General features: G+C 37.9%; 1 protein-coding gene across 2 annotated transcripts in view; it reads right to left on the bottom strand.

Moving 5' to 3' along the window:
- Positions 1-26,134, bottom strand: part of LOC126213286 (uncharacterized) — a 292,020-nt gene that overhangs the window by 104,923 nt on the left and 160,963 nt on the right. The window contains exon 3 of one of the 2 annotated variants that reach the window (XR_007541132.1): positions 26,022-26,068. The exons of the other annotated variant lie outside the window; for it this stretch is intronic. The gene's annotated coding sequence lies outside the window, so the exon portion shown is untranslated. The remainder of the gene's footprint in view (positions 1-26,021; positions 26,069-26,134) is intronic. 2 annotated transcript variants of the gene reach the window in all.

The following is a 26,134-nucleotide window of genomic DNA, read 5'->3' as shown; positions in this document are numbered from 1 at the left end:
AATAAAAGGTGACACAATGCTTTGGATGCAGGGTTCCTTCTCTTGTAATACAGCTTCCATTTACACAAATTTCCATTTCATCATTAAATTTATGACTACGAGTTTACCTGTTCTGCAGTACACCCCTTTCTTACAACCTTTGTCCTTCAGTGTTGCTGTATTTATCTTTACCTCTATGTTTATTTTCCTTAGATTTTTCTTATAATTGAAGAGTGAGATTAAATTATGTTGAAATTGTTCACACTAATAATGGTAATAATAAAACAGAGAAAAGAAAAGATTGCATAGGGCTGAGACAGGTGGTACACAGATACAGCACCAGACTTTACTCTGTCAGCAAGGAGTTGACATTACAGTCAACTTTGGAGGTGAGGGTTCTCCTTTGTCTCCATAAAACACTCAAGCAAATCTATTCATGGCTGGCTTTCTAATAACTTTCCTACAGAAAAGTCGCATGCCAACAGAGAGAGAGAGAGAGAGAGAGAAATACAAAATTAAAAAAGTCGGTAAATTATGTATTAATGTACTTAAAATTATAATAATGCATGGAAAGTTCTGGTTAATAATAAAGAATTATTTAGGAATAAAGGAACGATTTACCGAAAGGCATAAGTGCTGCGTTGTCGACAGATACACAAACAAGAGGTTTGTTTGCTAGCTTTCGGAATGAAATTCCTTTCTCAAGCTATATGAGAAACACACACACACACACACACACACACACACACACACACACACACACACACACATTCCTTGCTCCCTACACAGTGCTCATTTGACTACCGGCTCTACTTAAAAATTTATCTCACACATATGTATTTGAAAATGAAAGGAAAAAAAAACACTACTAGATCAGTACTGATAATTTTATACATTCTTGTGGTAGCAATTCACAGGAAAAGTCTTCCAACTATAGATCTAAGCAGAAGCTAATACTTCCAAAAGAGTTGAGCAATCCCTCCTTTCTGCATATTTTCCCTTCAGGAATGGGCTGCTAATTTGTAGTCTCCAATGTTTAACATTTGGAGTCCAATATTCACATAGTGCTTCAGCATACATAATACAACTTTTGACATTCTACATTGCGTGAATAGGTAAGTCATTAACATTCTGATGCATCACAGAAAGTTTCTTTAAATACATTTCTTTTGTCAATCGGATGGGGTTTAAGGGACTAAACAGCATGGTCATCAATCCCTCAGTCAAGAAGCAGTTCTTCTGGAATTACTGACATCAGCCAGAAATTTGATTGAAGTAAGGAAGTATGTAGGAGTGGTAAAATTGAGGCACTGAAAGTAATGAAGCTGTGAAACAATTTGACAAGTGAAGGTATACGGCTCGGGCCAGTACATAGCTTGGCAATTGAACTAGGGGCTCCCAGGGCTTTTCTGTGGAGAGAAAAATCTGACCAACTCCTGCCACTAACAGGTTACGAAGGTTCATCCCTATGAAATCCCCAAACCACCTTCCCTACCCTCTGGCTCCTATCCTTGTAACCACCCCCGGTGTAAAACCTGTCCCATGCACCCTCCCTCCACCACCTACTCCAGTCCTATAACCCGGAAGGTGTACACGATCAAAGGCAGAGCCACATGTGAAAGCACCCACGTGATTTACCAACTGACCTGCCTACACTGTGATGCATTCTATGTGGGAATGACCAGCAACAAACTGTCCATTCGCATGAATGGACACAGGCAGACAGTGTTTGTTGGTAATGAGGATCACCCTGTGGCTAAACATGCCTTGGTGCACGGCCAGCACATCTTGGCACAGTGTTACACTGTCCGGGTTATCTGGATACTTCCCACCAACACCAACCCATCCGAACTCCGGAGATGGGAACTTGCTCTTCAGTATATCCTCTCTTCCCGTTACCCACCAGGCCTCAATCTCCGCTAATTTCAAGTTGCCGCCACTCATACCTCACCTGTCATTCAACATCATCTTTGCCTCTTCACTTCGGCCTCGACTGACATCTCTGCCCAAACTCTTTGTCTTTAAATATGTCTGCTTGTGAGATGTCTGCTTGTGTCTGTATATGTGTGGATGGATATGTGTGTGTGTGTGCAAGTGTATACCTGTCCTTTTTTTCCCCCAAGGTAAGTCTTTCCGCTCCCGGGATTGGAATGACTGCTTACCCTCTCCCATAAAACCCACATCCTTTCGTCTTTCCCTCTCCTTCCCTCTTTCCTGATGAGGCAACAGTTTGTTGCGAAAGCTTGAATTTTGTGTGTGTGTTTGTGTTTGTTTGTGTGTCTATCGACCTGCCAGCGCTTTCGTTCGGTAAGTCACATCATCTTTGTTTTTAGCTATATTTTTCCCACGTGGAATGTTTCCCTCTATTATATTAAATTATTTAACAGTTACATTGCAGACCCATACACATTCCCTGATACACTTACACATGGAATAACTTATCTGAAACCTAACGACCAAGCAGACACAGCAAACCCAGCAAAATATCGCCCCATAACATGCCTACCAACAATATACAAAATATTAACTTCAGTCATTACACAGAAATTAATGACACATACAACTCAGAACAGAATTATAAATGAAGAACAAAAAGGCTGTTGCAAAGGAGCACGAGGATGTAAAGAGCAACTGATAATAGATGCAGAGGTGACATATCAAGCTAAAAATAAACAAAGGTCGCTACACTACAAAGCTTTTGATAGTGTACCCCACTCATGGTTTCTACCAATATTGGAAATATACGAAGTAGATCCTTAATTGATACAGTTCCTAAACATAGTAATGAAAATTTGGAAAACCACACTTAATATCCAAACAAATTCAAGTAATATCACATCACAGCCAATACAGATTAAGTGTGGAATATACCAAGGAGACTCATTAAGTCCTTTCTGGTTCTACCTTGCTCTGAATCCACTAACCAACATGCTAAATAATACAAATTATGGATACAATATTATTGGAACATACCAACACAAAATCACACATTTGCTATACATGGATGATTTAAAACTGCTGGCAGCAACAAATCAACAACTCAGCCAATTACTAAAGATAACAGAAGTATTCACCAATGATATAAATATGGCCTCTGGAAAAGACAAATGTAAGAAAAATAGCATAGTCAAGGGAAAACACACTAAACAAGAAGATTACATATTGGATAACCACAGCGACTGTATAGAAGCGATGGAAAAAACAGATGTCTATAAATATCTAGTATACAGACAAAAAATAGGAATAGATAATACAAACATTAAAGAAGAACTAAAAGAAAAATTATAGACAAAGACTACAAAAATACTGAAAACAGAATTGACAGCAAGAAACAAGACAAAAGCTATAAATACTTATGCTATACCAATATTGACCTACTCATTTGGAGTAGTGAACTGGAGTAACACAGACCACTCAATACACTTACATGATCACAATGCCACAAATACAGAATACATCACATACATTCAGAAACAGAAAGATTCACATTAAACAGAAAGGAAGGAGGAAGGGGATTTATTGACATAAAAAACCTACATTCTGGACAGGTAGACAATTTAAGAAAATTCTTTATGGAATGAGCAGAAACTAGCAAAATTCACAAAGCAATCACTCATATAAATACATCGGCTACACCATTGCAATTTCATAACCACTTCTACAACCCTTTGGATCACATAATAGCAACAGATACAAAGAAAGTAAATTGGAAAAAGAAAACACTACATGGTAAGCACCCGTATCATCTAACACAGCCACACATCAATCAAGACGCATCCAACACATGGCTAAGAAAAGGAAACATATACAGTGAGATGGAAGGATTCATGATTGCAATACAGGATCAAACAATAAACACCAGATATTACAGCAAGCATATTATTAAAGATCCCAATACCACAACAGATAAATGCAGACTTTGCAAACAACAAATAGAAACAGTAGACCACATCACAAGCGGATGTAAAATACTAGCAAATACAGAATACCCCAGAAGAAATGACAATGTAGCAAACATAATACATCAACAACTTGCCATACAACATAAACTAATAAAACAACACGTTCCCACATACAAGTATGCACCACAAAATGTATTGGAATACAAATTATACTGGAACAGAACCATTATAACAGATAAAACAACGCCACATAACAAACCTGACATCATACTCACCAATAAAAAGAAGAAATTAACACAACTAATCGAAATATCCATACCCAATACAACAAATATACAAAAGAAAACCGGAGAAAAAATTGAAAAATACATCCAACTGGCTGAGGAAGTCAAAGACATGTGGCATCAGGATAAAGTTGACATCATACCAATTATACTATCAACTACAGGAGTCATACTACACATTATCCACCAGTACATCAATGCAATACAGCTACATCCACACATATATATACAACTACAGAAATCTGTAATTATTGATACATGTTCAATTACCCGAATGTTCCTGAATGCAATGTAACATATGCGATAACATCTGAGACAGGAAAGAGAAATAATAATAATAATAATAATAATAATAATAATAATAATAACAATAATAATAAACCCCGTGGAGGCCCGTGAAAAGAATAGGCCTCCGGTATGTTCTGCCGGTCGTAAAAGGCGACGAAAAGAACAAACCACTAATAGGGCTAACCCCCCTTTTAGTGTGATTACTTGGTTCAGGACAGAACTAAAGATGCCTTGGGCAAGCGCCGTCATGGTCGGGGACGAAGCTTGAACCCTATGCCTGTCCACAATGGTAACGACACTGCTAGCCAACTGGAAAATGATTTAAATCCAAATAGAGGTGTTTTGCAGGATATGCTTCCTGCAACCACCCTAGAAGGAAAACAAAGACAGAGGATGAGATGGTCAGATGAAGTTAATCGACACCTCATGTTTTGTTATTACCAAGCAACAAACCTAGGAACCAACACAACTGGATACAGATCACAAGTATACACAACATTTATTACCAGATACCCAGAATTAAAATTTTTAACAGAACAACGACTAGCTGATCAGATCCGTGTAATAATCAAAAATAACAGGATACCCCAGTCAGAATTAGAAAACATCAAACAACAAGTACAACAAATACGAGAACAAAATAATGTGCAATCAGAAGAAGAAGAAAATACAGTAATGGACTCAAACATCCCAGAGCAAACAAACAAAGAACAACACACATCAATTAAACAATCAGAGGAAAACGACATTTAAGACAGCCACCAGAACAAGCACAAATAGAACACACAGTGACACACATGTTAGATATAGAAGAGAAATTTCAGCTGACATATATAGAGTACAAAGACACAAATACAGACATTAGACCATTCTTGCATAGACCACCAAATAACCCACAAGTCGAAACAACAATAACAACTATCAACACAATCATACACAACAAAATAAATGAAAATACAACAATGGAAGAGTTACAAATACTTGTTTATGTAGGAGCACTCACTACACTAAATATACACACTAGGCAGAGATCAGAACCAACCAACACACAGAAGAAACCCACAAAACCAGCATTGCAACACAGGCTACAGATCAGAATAGAAAAACTGAGAAAAGACATCGGACAGCTAACACAATTTATAAGAAATGAAATATCAGACAAAAAATGAAAAAGGTTAGGTAAAATCTCACAACAAGAAGCAATAGAGCAATTAGATGAAAAGAAGCAGAAGTTACAAGCAATGGCCAAACGACTTAGAAGATACAAAAAAAGTGAAAATAGAAGGAAACAAAACCAAACATTCAACACAAACCAAAAGAAATTTTACCAGACAATAGATAACACACACATTAAAATAGGCAATCCACCAAACATAACAGACATGGAACACTTCTGGAGCAACATATGGTCAAACCTGGTACAACATAACAGCCATGCACGGTGGATACAAGCAGAAACAGACTCATACAAGATGATACCACAAATGCCTGAAGTGATAATTTTGCAACATGAAGTCACCCGAGCAATTAATTCTACGCACAATTGGAAAGCCCCTGGAAATGATAAAATAGCAAATTTCTGGCTAAAGAAGTTCACCTCAACACATTCACATCTAACTAAATTATTTAACAGTTACATTGCAGACCCATACACATTCCCTGATACACTTACACATGGAATAACCTATCTGAAACCTAAAGATCAAGCAGACACAGCAAAACCAGCTAAATATTGTCCCATAACATGCCTACCAACAATCTACAAAATATTAACTTCAGTCATAACACAGAAATTAATGACACATACAACACAGAACAAAATTATAAATGAAGAACAAAAAGGCTGTTGCAAAGGAGCACGAGGATGTAAAGAGCAACTGATAATAGATACAGAGGCGACATATCAAGCTAAAACTAAACAAAGGTCACTACACTACGCATACATTGATTACCAAAAAGCTTTTGATAGTGTACCCCACTCATGGTTACTACAGATATTGGAAATATACAAAGTAGATCCTAAATTGATACAGTTCCTAAACATAGTTATGAAAAACTGGAAAACCACACTTAATATCCAAACAAACTCTAATAATATCACATCACAGCCAATACAGATTAAGCGTGGAATATACCAAGGAGACTTATTAAGTCCTTTCTGGTTCTGCCTTGCTCTGAACCCACTATCCAACATGCTAAATAACACAAATTATGGATACAATATTACTGGAACATACTGGCACAAAATCACACATTTGCTATACATGGATAATCTAAAACTACTGGCAGCAACAAATCAACAACTCAACCAATTACTAAAGATAACAGAAGGATTCAGCAATGATATAAGTATGGCTTTTGGAACAGACAAATGTAAGAAAAATAGCATAGTCAAGGGAAAACACACTAAACAAGAAGATTACATATTGGATGACCACAGCGACTGCATAGAAGCGATGGAAAAAACAGATGCCTATAAATATCAAGGATACAGACAAAAAATAGGATTAGATAATACAAATATTAAAGAAGAACTAAAAGAAAAATATAGACAAAGACTAACAAAAATACTGAAAACAGAATTGACAGCAAGAAACAAGACAAAAGCTATAAATACTTAAGCCATACCAATATTGACCTACTCATTTGGAGTAGTGAAATGGAGTAACACAGACCTAGAAGCACTCAATACACTTACACGATCACAATGCCACAAATATAGAATACATCACATACATTCAGCAACAGAAAGATTCACATTAAACAGAAAGGAAGGAGGAAGGGGATTTATCGACATAAAAAACCTACATTCTGGACAGGTAGACAATTTAAGAAAATTCTTTCTAGAACGAGCAGAAAATAGCAAAATACACAAGGCAATCACTCATATAAATACATCGGCTACACCACTGCAATTTCATAACCACTTCTACAACCCTTTAGATCACATAACATCAACAGATACGAAAAAAGTAAATTGGAAAAAGAAAACACTTCATGGCAAGCACCCGTATCATCTAACACAGCCACACATCGATCAAGACGCATCCAACACATGGCTAAGAAAAGGCAATATATACAGTGAGACAGAAGGATTCATGATTGCAATACAGGATCAAACAATAAACACCAGGTATTACAGCAAGCATATTATTAAAGATCCTAATACCACAACAGATAAATGCAGACTTTGTAAACAACAAATAGAAACAGTAGATCACATCACAAGTGGATGTACAATACTAGCAAATACAGAATACCCCAGAAGACACGACAATGTCGCAAAAATAATACATCAACAGCTTGCCTTACAACATAAACTTATAAAACAACACGTTCCTACATACAAGTATGCACCACAAAATGTACTGGAGAATGATGAATACAAATTATACTGGAACAGAACCATTATAACAGATAAAACAACGCCACATAACAAACCTGACATCATACTCGCCAATAAAAAGAAGAAATTAACACAACTAATCGAAATATCCATACCCAATACAACATATATACAAAAGAAAACAGGAGAAAAAATTGAAAAATACATCCAACTGGCTGAGGAAGTCAAAGACATGTGTCATCAGGATAAAGTTGACATCATACCAATTATACTATCAACTACAGGAGTCATACCACACAATATCCACCAATACATGAATGCAATACAGCTACATCCAAACATATATATACAACTACTGAAATCCGTAATTATTGATACATGTTCAATTACCCGAAAGTTCCTAAATGCAATATAACATGTACCGTACAGCTAAAAGGAAGTGACGCTTGATAAAGGTCCGCGTCACTCCATTTTTAACCAGACTTAACGTCTGAGAAAGTAAAGATAATAATAATAATAATAATAATGGACTAAACCGATACACTGCTTGAGTATCAACCACATAGCCAATGCACAGTGCCTCCTCTACTCCTAACTATTAATGTTAAGAATTGTGACTGGCAGTCATCACCTCAAAGCAACAGTTTCCAAGGTATTCATCCCCAGTCATCTATAATGTGTCCTATCTTCTATTATTTTCTTCTTAAATATCAAAACATTATTTACACTTCTCCAAATTTTATGTTCTATTAACTGGTTTTAAAAAATGCCACAGAAAATTAAAATTAAAATGAAAATAATAATAATACAATAAAACTTGCTCAAAATGGAATCACATGGGACTAAAAAAAGTTTTCCAAATTGGACAAGTTTCCGGATCACACAAAACACACAAATCTGTAACTATGCACCTATTTAGATATCTTTACTTCCACACAGTTGATGTGCCTTAGAACACCAGACCATTACAATACTGATATGTGGTACAGCATATCTGTATTTTTACTGTATCTTTCAATCTGCATACACGTCTCATTCCCTTGTTTATTTGATAAACATTTTCCTGTTAAAAATTGTTTTTTAAGCAATATTTTACACCACAGGATATTCCAACAGCTTGAGAGAATTTGTATGTGCTGAAAATTGCATAACATTGTTTATGCTTGCAACAGCTTCTTCAGGTGCATTAATTTTTCTATGGACTTTACTTTGCTCCTATTCTTCTTTCTTCCCTTCTCATTGTCTTCTGTGTTCTGGATTTCTATTACTCCTATTGCCGAAGTAGAAGTGGAGCGAGTTGACAGAAAGTCATCACTTCAAATTCAGTCATCGAGACTACATATCATGTTTTGCATTTGAATTAATTCAGCACTTGCTGCAGAAATTTCTTGAGCTTTGAAGAGTACAGAAGCATCTTGTTCATGTCTTCCATGCCCCATTTTGTTGAAGCATTTAATGACAGTTTTGGACTTTATTTCCCTTACTGCCAAACAAATCCAATTTACTGCATCCAGTATAGAAACTGACTGTACTAGAGGATATGCACTTTTGGCATCTTCATCACTAAGAATACGACTACATCAATAATCATCTGTACTGGGACTTGAATGTGTACTTAACCTTCTACTCCATTCGTCATGTGAGGATAGTTGAACCAGGTAGGAACCAGTCAATTACACATTGGATAACTTGAATTTCAGTTTTCTGGATGCATTGTCTAGGAAAAGGAGAACTTGGCAATTTCCTTTTTTAATTTTGGCACTGAAAAAGCTCCGCCACTGTTCCATAAGACACAAACACCATCTATGCCTTTTCATTGTTTAGCCATTTGACTGGAAACTTACTGATGCCTGTGTTTTTGAAACATGGGGGTTTTGCCACCTTCTCAATCACCAGTGGCTTCTCCATTTCACCAAACATGTTTCCATGCAGCAGTATAGCAAGTCATTCCTTGGACATTTTTCACTGATGTACTTTTCTCAAATTACTTCAGATTTTGTAGGTGGCACATGATAAAATAAACCCTTTTCATTGGCAGTGGACAAATCTTTTTGGTCATAATTTATCATTAGTTTGTGCAGTATTGTATTCCATTCTGTTGCTACATTTACTGCACATCCTTAGCTTCCCCATACAATGTTGTATCTAGCTTTTAAATCGTCCAGGCATGTCGTGGATGCCTTAAACTCTGTATGCCCATGCTCTTTACAGACTTTCAGAGCCCCTCTCTGCAACATGGGTCCAGCCAAAGGTAAGTTTTTTTGCCCATGTACTTATGAAAATCCCCACACAATCTCTTTAATTTCTTCATTTCCACCTTCACTTTTCTTTTCACTTTCCCATTCCCTTTCACTCACGTGCAGTGCCAGAGCTGTCCCATTAGTTCAGTGAGATGAGCAAAGCCATGGAGAACAGATAGGCAGACTCACCAAAGTTGAAGTTGCGTTCACGACAAACTTTTTTCTTTTCAATTTAAAGCATCAAACTGTACCAAATTAACAGCTCCACGATGTGGTATCTTCTTTCTGTTACTGTTACCTTTATTTAAACATTAAGACATAAGATGAACTTCCTACAGACACAAATGATCACTGTGTTTCCTCCACAACACAAGTAAAGCTGACAGAAAATAATAGTTGATACATTAACCGTGTCTGTATCCAATGATGTGCAAAAAACACAGTAGACAGGCTGAACTAGATTGCACATTGTGCTATGCACAATAATTCTATTCTATATGTTTGACATCAGTCAGCCAGTACATACACATACAAGCTATATCCACTTTAGAAAAGATGATCAAACCCATCACCTCTCATTTGCTAATACTTTGCCACTTCCTGGATCATACTTTGCTCAAACCTATGCAGGACACTGGCATCAACTATTGCCAAAGCAGCATCCACATGAGCTATGTGGAGTGCTATAAACTTGTTCCTTTAAGTATCCTCACAAATAAAAATCTAGTGGATTAAGGAGTGGGGAACATTGAGGCCAGAACACTGGACCTCCATGGCCAATCCACTGCCGTACAAATGCTTCATTTACACAGTTACACACATTCATTCCAAAGTGTGGTAGTGCACCATCATGCTAAAGCCATAGCTGTTGCCGAACACCATGTGGAACGTTTTCTAATGCATTAGGCGAAGTATTGCAAAGAAACATATGATACAGAAGGATATTAAACTTATTTGGCAATAGGTAAGAGCCCAAAAGCACTCTTCCCATACTTCCAACCCATGGGTTTATGCCAAAACATGCCAAAGCCATGTTCTATGAAGACATATGGTTGTGTTCTGACCAATAATGGCTGTTGTAGATCTTCAACACACCTTCACGAGTGCCGCTACATTCATCTGTCCATACCATGTTATTTACAAAATGTTCATTATCTTTCACATGGTGCAAAAGCCATTCACAAAACTGTATTTTTTGAATATGGTCTTATGCTGGTGTTGGGTTAATGTGTAATTACACTGATGCCATTCTTCATCATGCAAATTCAACAAGCAGTCTTTGAGATATCTGGAACTGCCTTGCAATATTATGAGTAATTTGCCGAGGTGACTGGTGAACAGTTTCAAGAATCATGACCTCTATGGATTACGTCTGGTCCTAGGATGACCTGTGTCCATTACTTGGAGAAGAAGATTACCAGTTTCCTGAACAGTGTTGCTCCAGGTGCCAAAAAACATTTTTATCAGGATGGTGTCTTTGATGGTGTACATATGAGTAGCAGCAGCAGCAACAACATCTCGGTTATCAGATGGTTGGGCACTGAGTTATTAGTAGACCCATGTAGTGGATCCCAATGTCATGTGATGGCCAAGATTATAAAAGGGTCGTATGTGACTCACCCTGTATGTATTATGACGATCCCAACAAAATAATATAATGAAAATGATTGCTCACAATATCAACCACTGCAGGGAATACAGCTCACATGAATGAAATCTTATCAGTCATTTCAGATCCTCAAGAAAGATGCATTGTTGAACAATTGTTATGGAGACAACAGTAACTCCACAAACAAGTGTGTGAAACATTCTCGTGTGGACGTGCTGATGTATGGCAGGCAGATCTCATAGATATTAGGCCTTGCTGATTTATGGCAGGCAGATCTCAAAGATATTACAGCTGTTGATAAAATATCAGCAAAATCTTTTTCACCAAATATTAAAATGGCAATAATATCAAGTGCCGATATTTTTAATTTATATTACTTTTTTTGTATTTTTAGTAAATATTTGAAACTTTTCTTTTGTAATTGTAGTACAACATAATATTACTTTCACTGTGTGAAGCAGTCTTACTACTTTTTAAGCTTTCATCACGTCCAGTCTTTCTCTTTGACTGTGCGAAGCAATTTGATGGCACAAAGTAGTCCGGTTCCATTCAGGGATGACAGTGTGAATGGAATAACAAGATTTCCAATGTGAAGAACTAGCACACCAGTTGGGTTAAAAAACAATTTTTAATGCAACTGGTGTGCTATTTCTTCACATCAGCATTATTCAAAAACAGTTGCTGAAAATATAGGCGTAGACTCCCGTGGCCATTATCACTGTCAATAAAAGAGCTCAGGCACTGTTAAAATAAAATAGGAGTCAGCGTTGTTAAAATAAAACAGGTGTCAGCTCAGTGCAAGCCCTGAGGAAGACCACTTACAACAGTGGTCGAAACTTTGGACAATTTTACATATTTACAATGCTGTAACAGCTCTAAAGAATTTTATTGACAGTTTCTGAAAAAGATGAACAAAAATCTAAACAACAAGATTGGTCTATGCAGTAAGCCAAGAGCTTTGAGGGTGAATGCTGCTGTGATTGGCTAACAACAGAAACTGCAACGTTTAATTTCACTACACAATTTTGACATTACTACTGCTAGGTCGCCGACATTTGCAGAAACGAAAAAAAACGGGGCGCAGAAATAAAAAATAAAAAGAAACAAGGAAGTCAACATGAAGTGTTTTGGACAGATCTGATATGTGATGAAACTGAATGATATACCCACCGGACACCTTTTACATGCCACTTACATGCAGTTACCATTGTTAGCAAAGTCATTATCGCCAAGCACGAATGTAATTTTCCTCTCAATTCTTACTCTAAGAGATAAGCAGGCTGCTAGCTTCTTGATGAACAGAATATCTAACAATAAATCAATACCATACATAAACATACAGCTCTAAACCCGGCCGTACATTTGCAATGTACGGCTGATATTTTTATGGGCCAATGTTTTTTTCATCGATATATCAATAATTTTATTGATAACAATAATCTTCTAAATATCAATATATCGGATTCCCAATATTTTTATAAATATTGGCGGTAATAATAGATGTCACACGATAAGCATGAGCAAATAAAGGATTTAAATATATTTTAATGGTTATAGATACATATTCCAAATTTCCCTGGCCCTACCTGGGAAAGTAAAGAGTGGAACGGATGCTGCATGGGTGTTTGAATAATTGCTGTGGAGAGGGATCAATTGTTGCCCAGGCAACAATCAAATCGACCATGCAGGTTGTGATGTACCTTTCCCATTTCTTGTTTTCATTTTTTTGATTTCTTCAAAGGCAAAGAGAAGCGGGGAATCGGTAGCCCAGCATAGAGCCTGTGACTACCATTATGTATTTTTGATTGCTAAGTGTTAAAAAACAAAAGATGTTTTTCCTGTTTCTCGGTAAGAGGAAGGACTCACTCTCTGTTAATAAATGAAGGTAGATGCATGTTATTTTGGAGTGTAATCTGCCATTTTGGTTGTGAGAATAAGTAAAAAGTCTGTATTTTTTATGTGCATCAAAGGAAAAATACAACATTATTTTACTAACTGAAACAATATATGAGTTATTATTCCAAGTGGTACTGTAATATATAAAAATCCAAGAAGCCCACCTGTGTACTTCGGAGTTACAATGAAGATCCGATTACAATGTCGTAGACACGGTCATGATTTTGTAGGTGGATACGGCGATCAGACATAGTATTATTAATTGGTAAGCATAAATCTACAACAAGAGAAAGACTACTTCGTCGATGCACAACTAATATGAACCCATTTATAAGCAGAGCCCAGCTTATTGTGTTTGTCAAAGCGCCTAAGAATTAATCTCATTATTTCCATACATCTAAACATTTATATTATTGTATCATATATTTTTTATTATATTATAAGGTGAATCTTACAGTATGTATTTCAAGGACTGGAATACACTACTACTCAACATTCTCCCATCTGAAACTGAGTACCATGGAACATTTGTACAGAACGATAAAAACCACACGTGTATGTGTTTTAATCTTTGTGGTTCTAGATATTCTTCCACAAATAATTCGGCAGTATAAGCGTACTAAATAGCACTGATAAAAACAAAATTAAGGATGTTTAGGATAATGGGCTTCTAAATCTATATTACTCTATGAAGACAAGTCATTGTCTAATATTGTTATAAAACATCTTGAAAAGTTTTAGACCGATTTCTGCATGATAGTATAAAGTTTGAATGGACATAATATATACTCTAATAAAAATTCTGACAGACATATGCTACATGTATATATAAAGGGGAAACTCTGTTTACAAAAATCTCAAAATGTTCTTGAACGATTTCCTTCAAACATTCACACGAAACTCTAGTAAAGGTTCGGACAGATCTATGATAGCAAAGTATTTAAACAATCAGACAAACTTCTTCTCTCATATATATATGTATTCTTTTCCCTTATATATAACTTTAAACAAAAATTGTATACACAGTAATGTTCTTTTTTTTTTCTTCTCTTTCCTTGCAGTTGGTTTGTGCAGAACACAGGTAAGTTGTATTTATGGCCTATCAGCTTACGATTAGAATACTACTATGCAACTGAATTGTCTGAAACTTTGTAATTCACAGATTAAAACCATAGGAATTACTGTCACTGAAGCTATGATCTTCACAGATCCAGCAGCTGGAGAAGTCTCTCTCATACCCTGCATACCAACAAACCCAACCGATTTACTCATTCATTTTAAGTGACTTCAGTTTCCAATCAAGGTTTCATTTACAATAACAATTAACAAGGCTCAAGGTCAAAGTCAAGGAAGAGTAGACAGACAGAGGGGGGATTGTTGTAGACAGGGCAAGGTGGGGATGGACAGAGAGAGGGGAGGAGGATACGGAGTGAGAGAGGGGAGGACATGATGGATAGAGGGAGGAGAAGGAGGTGATCGACAGAGAGGAAGAGGATGAGGAGGAGATGGGCAAAGAGAGGGGGGAGGAGATCATGATGTAATCCAATTCCCATACATATTTAGCAACTGTGAAGCACTGATGGGTTCCCTAGTATGGTACACAAATGTGTTAAAATGGTGGATCAATGCAAGCAAAAATTTAATGCCCCTGATTCGGAACATATTTCAAAATATAAGATGGTGTTTGAGAAATCTTATCAACTGAACTGGTCAATACAGATATTTAAAGTTTCCAAAGTGTAACGAACAAACACAAGAACTTACATCTTAAAGGACAGTGAAAGTGGAGATATTTCTGTTAGGTTTTTACACAGAAGAATTACAGAGAAGCTCTAAACCAGATGTGGTTCTCATAGAACATGTCACAGGACATCAGGGGAACAGGGCTTCAGTTACATGTGTTGGCTTCTAAAATTCATTAAAAAATTTCATAGGGTGTTCATGCAGAATATGATACCAAGGGCAAAGTGGAAATCTAAAGAATGCTGGACTGTAAACCTACATGTTGCAGGAGCCTTTCGTATTCAATGTGCTGCATATGTAAAAAACGGAATAAAATCTACTAGTCTGACTCATTCAGTGATTTAAATTCACCACAAGAATTGTGCCACAATTTTACCAACAACCACATGTTCTACAGTGTTTGATGCCATCAAGACTCTGATACATATCTCATTTTATATTCCTGCCTACGGCCCTCTTGATAACCGTACATGTGTCAGTTGACGTTTAGATGTGATGTCATACCTTCTGACTTTAAAAGAATGGTCATAATTACTAAGCACATATTTTATTAGCAAATTTTATTACATCATCTGTGTGCTTTAATAGTTTAGTTCCCTGAGTTTCTGCGTGTAAATTTAATATCTAATAGCCTCTGTTCTTGCATTTTCATTTACGTCGGAAAGTAAACCGATTTTGTGACATATTACTAGTTTCTAGTTGGGGCAAATTATTTAGTTTCACCTGAGTGCTTCGGTAGTTAGGTTTTCGAATATCTGCGTATTATTAGACACAGTTCCTGTGAAAACATTGTTATAACAAATAAATTAACAATGGAGCTGATCCTCCTTGGTACACAAAATGGGTTAGAACACTGTTGCAGAAACAAACATGCCAAATTTAAACAGATGTGAAATCCCCAAGATTGGCGATATTTTATAGATGCTCAAATTTTAGTGTCGACTTCAATGCGAGATGCTTATAACAGTTTGCACAATGAAACTTTGTCTCAAAACCTGGCAGAAAATCTAAAGAGATTATGGTCGTATGTGAAGTATGCTAGTGGCAAGAAACAATCAATGCCTTCTCTGTGCAATAGCAATGGAGATACTATCAAAGACAGTGCTGCCAAAGTAGAGTTACTAAACACAGCCTTCCTAAATGCCTTCACAAAAGAAGATGAAGTAAATATTCCAGAATTCTAATCAAGAAAAGCTGCCAACATGAGTAACGTAGAAGTAAATATCCTCTGAGTAGTGAAGCAACTTAAATCACCTAATAAAAGCTAGTCTTCTGGTCCAGACTGTATACCAATTAGGTTCTTTTCAGAGTATGTTGATGCATTAGCTCCATACTTAACAGTCATATACAACCATTTGCTTGACGGGAGATCCGTACCCAAGGACTGGAAAGACGCACAGGTCACATCAATATTCAAGAAAGGTAGTAGGAGTAATCAACTAAATTACAGGCCCATATTGTTAGCATTGATATGCAGCGGGATTTTGGAACATATATTGTGTTTGAACATCATGAATTACCTCGAATAAAATGGGCTATTGACACACAGTCAACATGGGTTTAGAAAACATTGTTCCTGTGAAACACAACTAGCTCTTTATTCGCATGAAGTGTTGAATGTTATTGACAAGGGATTTCAGATTGATTCCGTATTTCTGGAAGGCTTTTGACACTGTACCACACAAGTGGCTCAAAGTGAAATTGCGTGCTTATAGAATATTGTCTCAGAAAAGTGACTGGATTTGTGATTTTCTGTCAGAGGTCACAGTTTGTAGTAACTGACAGAAAAACATTGAGTAAAACAGAAGTGATTTCTGGCAGTCCCCAAGGTAGTGTTATAGGCCCTTTGCTGTTCCTTATCTATATAAAGGATTTGGGAGACAATCTGAGTAGCCGTCTTCGGTTGTTTGCAGATGACGCTGTCGTTTATCAACTAATAAAGTCATCAGAAGATCAAATCCAACTGCAAAACAATTTAGAAAAGATATCTGAATGGAGCGAAAAGTGGCAATTGACCGTAAATAACAAAATGTGTGAGCACATCCACATGAATGCTAAAAGGAACTCATTAAATTTTGGTTACACGATAAATCAGTCTAATGTAATAGCCACAAGTTCAACTCAATACCTAGGTATTACAATTATGAACAACTTAAATTGGAAGGAACACATAGAAAATGTTGTGGGGAAGGTTAACCAAAGGCTGCATTTTATTGGCAGGACACTTAGAAAATGTAACAGACCTACTAAGGAGACTGCCTACACTACAATTGTCCATACTCTTTTAGAATACTACTGCACGGTGTGGTATCCTTACCATATGGGACTGATGGAGTACATCGAAAAAGTTCAAAGAAAGGCAGTACGTTTCGTATTATCATGAAATATGGGAGAGAGTGTCACAGAAATGATACAGGATTTGGGCTGGACATCATTAAAAGAAAGGCATTTTTCATTTTGATAGAATCTTCTCATGAAATTCCAATCACCAACTTTCTCCCCCAAATGTGAAAATATTTTGTTAACACTGACCTACATAGGGAGGAATGATCACCACAATAAAATAAGGGAAATCAGAGCTTGTCTGTAAAGATATAGGTGTTCATTCTCTTAACGCGCTATACAAGATTGGAATAATAGAGAATTGTGAAGGTGGTTTGATAAACCCTCTGCAGGCACTTAAATGTGATTTGCAGAGTACCGATGTAGATGTAGAAATTACTTTCCACCAACAGATCTAGGCAAGGGTCCTGGAGTATTGCACTGATCAATCTTGAGACATACAATCGATTTCCTACTATCCACAAGGCAAACAATAAACTACATCTAGGAGTTGGTAAAGTTGTGGAAATATGCCCGGCTCATATGATATTGATGATTTAAATGGATGTACAAAAAATTCATCTGTAAAAGAGTGCAACTTACATGCAAATGTTAATATGTGTAAAATGAAAATAAAAATGGCAAAACAGACAACAGACTTTAGCCATGAGGGTTCCATAAGGCCACTATAAGCCTTCTCAAGGATTCACATTTTGGACAAGAATTCAGATAAATTTTAAGGATCAGAACAACCTGTGGATGTACAAGCAGTTAGCATGATTAGTGTCGAGCATACTATCACAATGAATCTGTATCTTCACTACAAAGGCCCAGGATACAAAAATGTTGAGATGTGCCAAGCAAACTGATACACCTGCCAGTGACTTGGCAGGCACCAGACCATCTCAATTTGAATACTGTTGACCGGGACAAGAATACAGTTGATTTTTTACAAGAGACAACTGCCATACTACTACAATTTACAACAGCATGGTACAAAAGGGATGCAAACAACCTTCAGTACATCACATCATTTCAGAAGCTCAATGTTGTAACATGGGAGAATTACAGGTTCCTTAAACTGATAGGATAGAAACCACATAGTGATGTCACTCAATATAATGGCTCCAGTTTGTGAATCATTTGCTAGGAATATTTCTCTCATAAGCCTTTTGCCTCAGCAACATTTAATAATAATGATGGGATAAGAATTCTCATTCTACACACACGATGGTTTAACAATTGCGAGCAACAGTTTCCTATACTTGGAGGGGAAATTTGAGAAGAAAGATGGAGGCCCTATACCAGCTTCCAGCTTACATGTAATATTTTTACCTTTATACATCAAGAAATAAGATACTAACTGGATGGCATTGAGGTCGACCATCAAAACATATGTTTGTGTGTCAACTTTGGACTTAAGCAGGATGGTAAAAACACAGATGAATAAGTCTCTGCTTTAGAGTATGTATCCCACCAAAAATGTTTATGGGGAGTGTTTAGGATACAAGACACATCATGAACGCTAAGCAAGAACTAATTCTGGTTTGAAGTACAACAGATAACTCAATATAAGAGCCTAAGCATAAAGAGAATAAAAGCTCATCAGATAAACTGGTATAGGAAATGCCTCATATTTCTGTGACAGGGGAAATGCCTCATATTCCTGTGACAGATAAAGAACACTTGAATTTTTTATGGGTATTGAAATCAGAAATTTAATTACCAAGAAGTTTATGTTCATAGGAACTGTTCGAATATTCAGTTCTACAGCAGTTCAACTAGAACTGCAATGATTCATTATACTGGCTCTCCAGACGGGATGGGATGTCCGAAAAAGCATTCGAGTGTGTTCAACAATTGTAAACTAACCAAAGCCAAAGTGTACTTAATTCTGAATTCTACCTATATGATAATTTACAATTTGACTGTGGTACTAACCTTCATGGCCTACTCTCTGACATGTGTACAAGGTTTCACTCCAATTAGATACATCGTCCAAAGCAAAATGAAAGTGAAATCAGGACTAAGAGACATATGTGTTGAATTTAATCATCAGATAATTTCCCCAGGTACCGCAGATCCACAGCATTTCACAATGACACCTTCAAGTGTGAACATCGTTGCTGACACACAGGGTTTCTACAAGGAACGAGGAAAATTTGTATTTAAAGATATCATCTTTACTGTATTCACAGATGGTGGACATGTAATAATGACATTCTCTGCAAGTGTGACATCATCCAATTGTTCAGAAAAGTAATGCGTGCCAAGACAAAAAATCACATCGTGGTCAGCACATTATCACCACAGGAAATACTGGAACATCCCAGGAATTGCTTACAATGATATAATGACATCCGTCCAAATCTTTGTACACAAAGACAATGTCATTTACGTCAAAGTTAATGAAAAGGTGTTGTGGATATGTAATTATAAGAATGCTTCAGTTAGCAACTGGGAATAGCATCCATCTGTCAAACAGGTGTATGAATTTGAGTGACCAACAAACGATATTTTCTTTTTCAAATAAGCTTCGTATTTAATCAGTTCAATATCGTTCTAAATCCTCCTCCACCAACAGGTTTCAGCATGTGTGCAGACAGGGAATTATTCACAGTAAGTATTTATTTTCATCCAGAAACATTTAGGTTTCCAATCACAAATAGTAGAGTTTTAGATGTGGCTTCTACATGTCTTTGGAATCAGCAACAGTCTCCTGCTGCCTCTTTCCGACACACTATCCAACCCATTCTGAATGCTAAATTCCATGTATTTATTGCACAAACTGAGGTGCACACCTCATACTTAAAGTTCACTTTTTTCTTCATCACCGCACTCATGCTGGATAAAAACCACCCAACATTTATGTCTCAGCCCTTTAGATAATAATGTAACACTGGACAGTGCATACAGACACAGCTGTGTCCTATGCACTCGAAGGAAGAACTCTAATAATGAATTCAAGATATCCAGACACTGTCGCCTCCAGTACAATATCGATACCTCTGAACTTCTAACCCAGCATATGAAGTGCATTTTGGGCCTGAAGACAGCATACTGAAATGCTAACACTGGAACTCAAAATAAAATAAAATAACTTCTCAAATATGTATGGCTATTTGGCAATCTTCCTCGATAAAAGTTTTTGAATAGGTCTATGGCAGCAGCATGTCACAGCATTGCTGCAATCCTTTACTTGACTAAAGTAACATCAAGTACATAGGAATGCGCAGATATTTAAAATGCCCTCTTGATTTTTGGTGGTTTAAGATATCTTCTTTAAAAACAATAATGATAGAGTGTGTGTGTGTGTGTGTGTGTGTGTGTGTGTGTGTGTGTGTGTTGGGAGAGGGGAGTGCAAGCTGGTTATCTACTGGGGGATAAAGCTCACTCTCTCCCCTCCATTCCACTCACTGACTCGAAACTAAAAGGACTGTAGGAAAAACATTGCCATCAATTAGGTCTCAAAAACAAAGAAAGCAGGCAAGGCCTGTTGATGCTAAAGGAGCTGGATTGGCTAAAAGGCTGCAAGGAATTACTGAATATATCAACGCAGAGTGCAAAGCAGATGGCAGTCCTCCAGGGCTCTTACTACAGTGAGAGTCTTTCCCTCCACATTTGCGATAAACACTAACATAAAGATTAACAGAACTTCAGACTGGGGTAAAATCCGCTTTCTCTAATGAATCTTAGAATTCATCCAATACTCGCTTCACCGTGTCAGTATTTCATCAATATATGGGCCAATGTGAGGAGAGGTACCCAGATCGATCCTCTTGCCATAAGAGAAAATCATTACCGAGCCTTGTATGTGTGATCGACAGACTGCATAAAGTGGCAAAATTCTTTCCTCAAGGTTCAGTAGTGGTTTTCTTTCTTCTGATTTTACTGGGGGTAGTAAAATTTTACCAATCAAACTCTCTTCCTGTTATGATTAGATGCATTTCTTGGCGTATTAGGTCAGTACCAGGTATCCTAATGCCTAGTAATTCACTCACAGTTGCTTCCTCAGCAAGACGAGCTGTGAGCTGCTTACAAGCATAGGAGTGTGCCACGGTGAGCACATGAAAGTGGTGGCAGCACCCAATGGAGGAGGTCAATAGTAGATCCTGAACACTGACAGGCATTGCCTTGCATAGTGATGGCTAACAGATTGAAGACAGCTCTATGAGTCACAGACCAACAGGGACTTTTTGGCTACAATGTGTTATAGGGCTTTGGTGACAATTGCCTCCTCAGCAGTGAACGCACTTGGCAGAGACCAGAGTTTGTTATTACTACTGTACACAAACACACACTCAACTCTACAATAGTTCTATAGCCATTTGTGTACATGGTTTCTGAATTAATATGCCCATGAAGGATTAAAAGAAACAGTCACCTACAGACATTAAGGTGTGTGTTTCCTTCAGGTCCACAGAGCAGTCGAGGTGTATGTTTGAGCTAGCTATGCACTATGGAGTAGTTCAGGGAAAGGATCTGTGCATGCAGTTGATTGGAGGTATCTAAAGACAATTCCTCAATATTTCCCAGTTGTTCTACTACCCCAGAGACATTTCACTTAAAGTCTAGACTTCTGATTGCCAGAGGCAGATGGCATGGATCACCAGGTGCCTACCCAATCATTATTACATAATTAAATAGAAGTTCCTGATGCCTAACTTGCAATAGCAGTAGCATGCTTCTGCCAGAAGGCCTTCAATGGGAACTGTGCAAAAGGCTCGTTGCCAGCCTCGTACCACTACTGTGGACAGAATCTAGTCAAAAACCAATGGTGTTGCAAATCCATATGTTATACATCCTTAACCTAAATGGGATAAGATGAAGGATTTCTAGAATTTTGACAGAACTGTAACAATACAGTCACCTTACCACAAGGTTCCATAACGGAATATTAGAGCGATCTTAGAGTGTTGAATTTTTATAGATAGTAATTTTATTTGGCACCCATGTGATAACCATTTTAGTTTCTCGTCAAAAATGCCTCAGGTGTGAAACAGGAGTGGTTTAGTGGTGGCAGATTGTGAAAATGAGGCTAACAATTGTCTGCCTAATCCTACTCCTAATGATCCAACTCCCCAAGACACTATCCAAATTGAACCCTGCCTGGAACAGTTCCGTCCTCCGTCACAGCGGGACCCACCTCCTCTTCCTCAAAATCACCCTCACCAAACCGTCCAGGAATTTCTTGCTTCCAGCATTGCCTCTCAATCCTTCTTTAAAAAAACCTTAATCCTACTCCCAACATCACCACTGCTGAAGCACAAGCTATCCGTGATCTGAAGGCTGACCGATCCATCGTCATTCTTCCGGTGGACAAGTGTTCCACGACCGTGGTATTTGATCGTCGGGAGTATGTGGCTGAGGGACTGTGTCAGCTTTCAGACAACACCACTTACAAAGTTTGCCAAGGTAATTCCATTCCTGATGTCCAGGCGCAGATTCAAGGAATCCTCAGAACCTTAGGCATCCTACAAAACCTTTCACCTGACTCCATCAACCTCCTGACCCCACCAACACCCCGCACCCCTACCTTCTACCTTCTTCCTAAAATTCACAAACCCAATCATCCTGGCCACCCCATTGTAGCTGGTTACCAAGCCCCCACAGAACGTATCTCTGCCTACGTAGATCAACACCTTCAACCCATTACATGCAGTCTCCCATCCTTCATCAAAGACACCAACCACTTTCTTGAACGCCTGGAATCCCTACCCAATCTGTTACCCTGGAAACCATCCTTGTTACCATTGATGCCACTTCCTTACACACAAATATTCCGTACGTCCAGGGCCTTGCTGTGATTGAGCACGTCCTTTCATGCCAATCACCTGCCACCCTACCTAAAACCTCTTTCCTCATTACCTTAGCCAGCTTCATCCTGACCCACAACTTCTTCACTTTTGAAGGCCAGACATACCAACAATTAAAGGGAACAGCCATGGGTACCAGGATGGCCCCCTTGTACGCCAACCTATTCATGGGTTGCTTAGAGGAAGCCTTCTTGGTTACTCAGGCCTGCCAACCCAAAGTTTGGTACAGATTTATTGATGACATCTCCATGATCTGGACTCACAGTGAAGAACAACTCCAGAATTTCCTCTCCAACCTCAACTCCTTTGGTTCCATCAGATTCACCTGGTCCTACTCGAAAACCCATGCCACTTTCCTTGACGTTGACCTTCATCTGTCCAATGGCCAGCTTCACACGTCCGTCCACATCAAACCCACCAACTAGCAACAGTACCCCCATTATGACAGCTGCCACCCATTCTACATCAAACGGTCCCTTCCCTACAGCCTAGGTCTTCGTGGCAAACGAATCTGCTCCAGTCCGGAATCCCTGAACCATTACACCAACAACCTGAAAACAGCTATGCATCCCACAACTACCCTCCCATCCTGCTACAGAAGCAAATAACCAGAGCCACTTCTTCATCCCCTCAAACCCAGAACCTCCTACAGAAGAACCACAAAAGTGCCCCACTTGTGACAGGATACTTTCCGGGACTGGATCAGACTCTGAATGTGGCTCTCCAGCAGGGATACAACTAACTCAAATCCAGCCCTGAAATGAGATCCATCCTTCATGAAATCCTCCCCACTCCACCAAGAGTGTCTTTCCGCCGTCCACCTAACCTTCGTAACCTCTTAGTTCATCCCTATGAAATCCCCAAACCACCTTCCCTACCCTCTGGCTCCTACCCTTGTAATCGCCCCCGGTGTAAAACCTGTCCCATGCACCCTCCCGCCACCACCTGCTCCAGTCCTGTAACCCGGAAGGTGTACATGATCAAAGGCAGAGCCACATGTGAAAGCACCCACGTGATTTACCAACTGAGCTGCCTACACTGTGAAGCTTTCTATGTGGGAATGCCCAGCAACAAACTGTCCATTCGCATGAATGGACACAGGCAGACAGTGTTTGTTGGTAATGAGGATCACCCTGTGGCTAAACATGCCTTGGTGGACGGCCAGCACATCTTGGCACAGTGTTACACCATCCGAGTTATCTGAATACTTCCCACTAACACCAACCTATCAGAACTCTGGAGATGGAAACTTGCCCTTCAATATATCCTCTCTTCCCATTACCCACCTGGCCTCAACCTCCGCTTATTTCAAGTTGCCGCCCCTCGTACATCACTTGTCACTCATCATCATCTTTGCCACTGTACTTCCGCCTCGACTGACAATTCTGCCCAAACTCTTTGGCTTTACAAATTTCTGCTTGTGTCTGTGTATGTGCGGATGGATATGTGTGTGTGTGCAAGTGTATACCTGTCCTTTTTTCCCCCCTAAGGTAAGTCTTTCTGCTCCCGGGACAGGAATGACTCCTTACCCTCTCCCTTAAAACCCACATCCTTTAGTCTTTCCCTCTCCTTCGCTCTTTCCTGATGAAGTAACTGTCGGTTGCGAAAGCTTGAATTTTGTGTGTATGTTTGTGTTTGTTTGTGTGTGTATCGACCTGCCAGCGCTTTTGTTTGGTAAGTTACATCATCTTTGTTTTTTGATATATTTTTCCCATGTGGAATGTTTCCCTCTATTATATTCATATCATTAATATGAACCCAACAATTACGTTTGTAATATTAGTAATTTGCACCAATTTAAAATGTTGCTTTGACTTTGACAACATTGTGTCTCACCAATACATAGAATGAATGTAACATATTTCTGGTTATCTGTATTCGAATTCACCAAAGCAAATTTGAAATTTACACTAATTTAAACTATTGTGGTGACATTGTTTATGTTGGGCCTCACCAGTATATCGAATGAAGGAATTATGTTGGATTAAAAACTAAGGTACCATCATAATTTGCACACAATACAAACTACAGGCACATGGAAGGAATAAAATTGTTATTGTAGTTATGCAGTAATTAGCAATTAAAGTTATGATATTTCAAGTCATTGAGAGACAGCTATTTTTACGTTTTTTGAGTCAGAAATTGTTCATTCTCCAAACAGAAACATGACACAATGCTCTTTCAGACAGAATCAAACATGTTCATGTTTTAATTGCTGTTATTTACTATAACTGTAATAACGACTATATAGAAATGTAAAATTTTTCTCGTACAAAATTTAATTCCTTCCTGTCTTTGTACAAAATTATTCACCGTTATTATGTGTAATTTTCTATGTGATTTGGGAAGATGTATGTAAAAATTTTAATTGTTAAATATGCAAAATTCAATGTGTAACAATAACAGTAATTGTTTAAAATCATATAAATAGAGGCGATTTGTATGCCACCAGAGGTTAGTCCTACGTCAGTCTTAAGTCTGCCTTGGACAGAATTTTTGTATTAACAGCATGTAGTCAGACTTTGTATGTTCACCATCCAACATCTAGCATACAAAATAAAATTCTTTGTGTACAAGAAGTACTGAACTTACTTACTTCATTACACGATTCCCATGTGGCAATGCAGTAACATCAAGTTGAACCTAGGGTAACATCAAGAAAAAGTACTCTGGATTACACAAGATATGTATTTTTTTTTTTTTTTTTTG

This window comes from Schistocerca nitens, chromosome 11 (genome assembly GCF_023898315.1).
Source record: "Schistocerca nitens isolate TAMUIC-IGC-003100 chromosome 11, iqSchNite1.1, whole genome shotgun sequence".
NCBI lineage: Eukaryota > Metazoa > Arthropoda > Insecta > Orthoptera > Acrididae > Schistocerca > Schistocerca nitens.
This window is presented reverse-complemented; position numbering and strand designations above follow the sequence as displayed.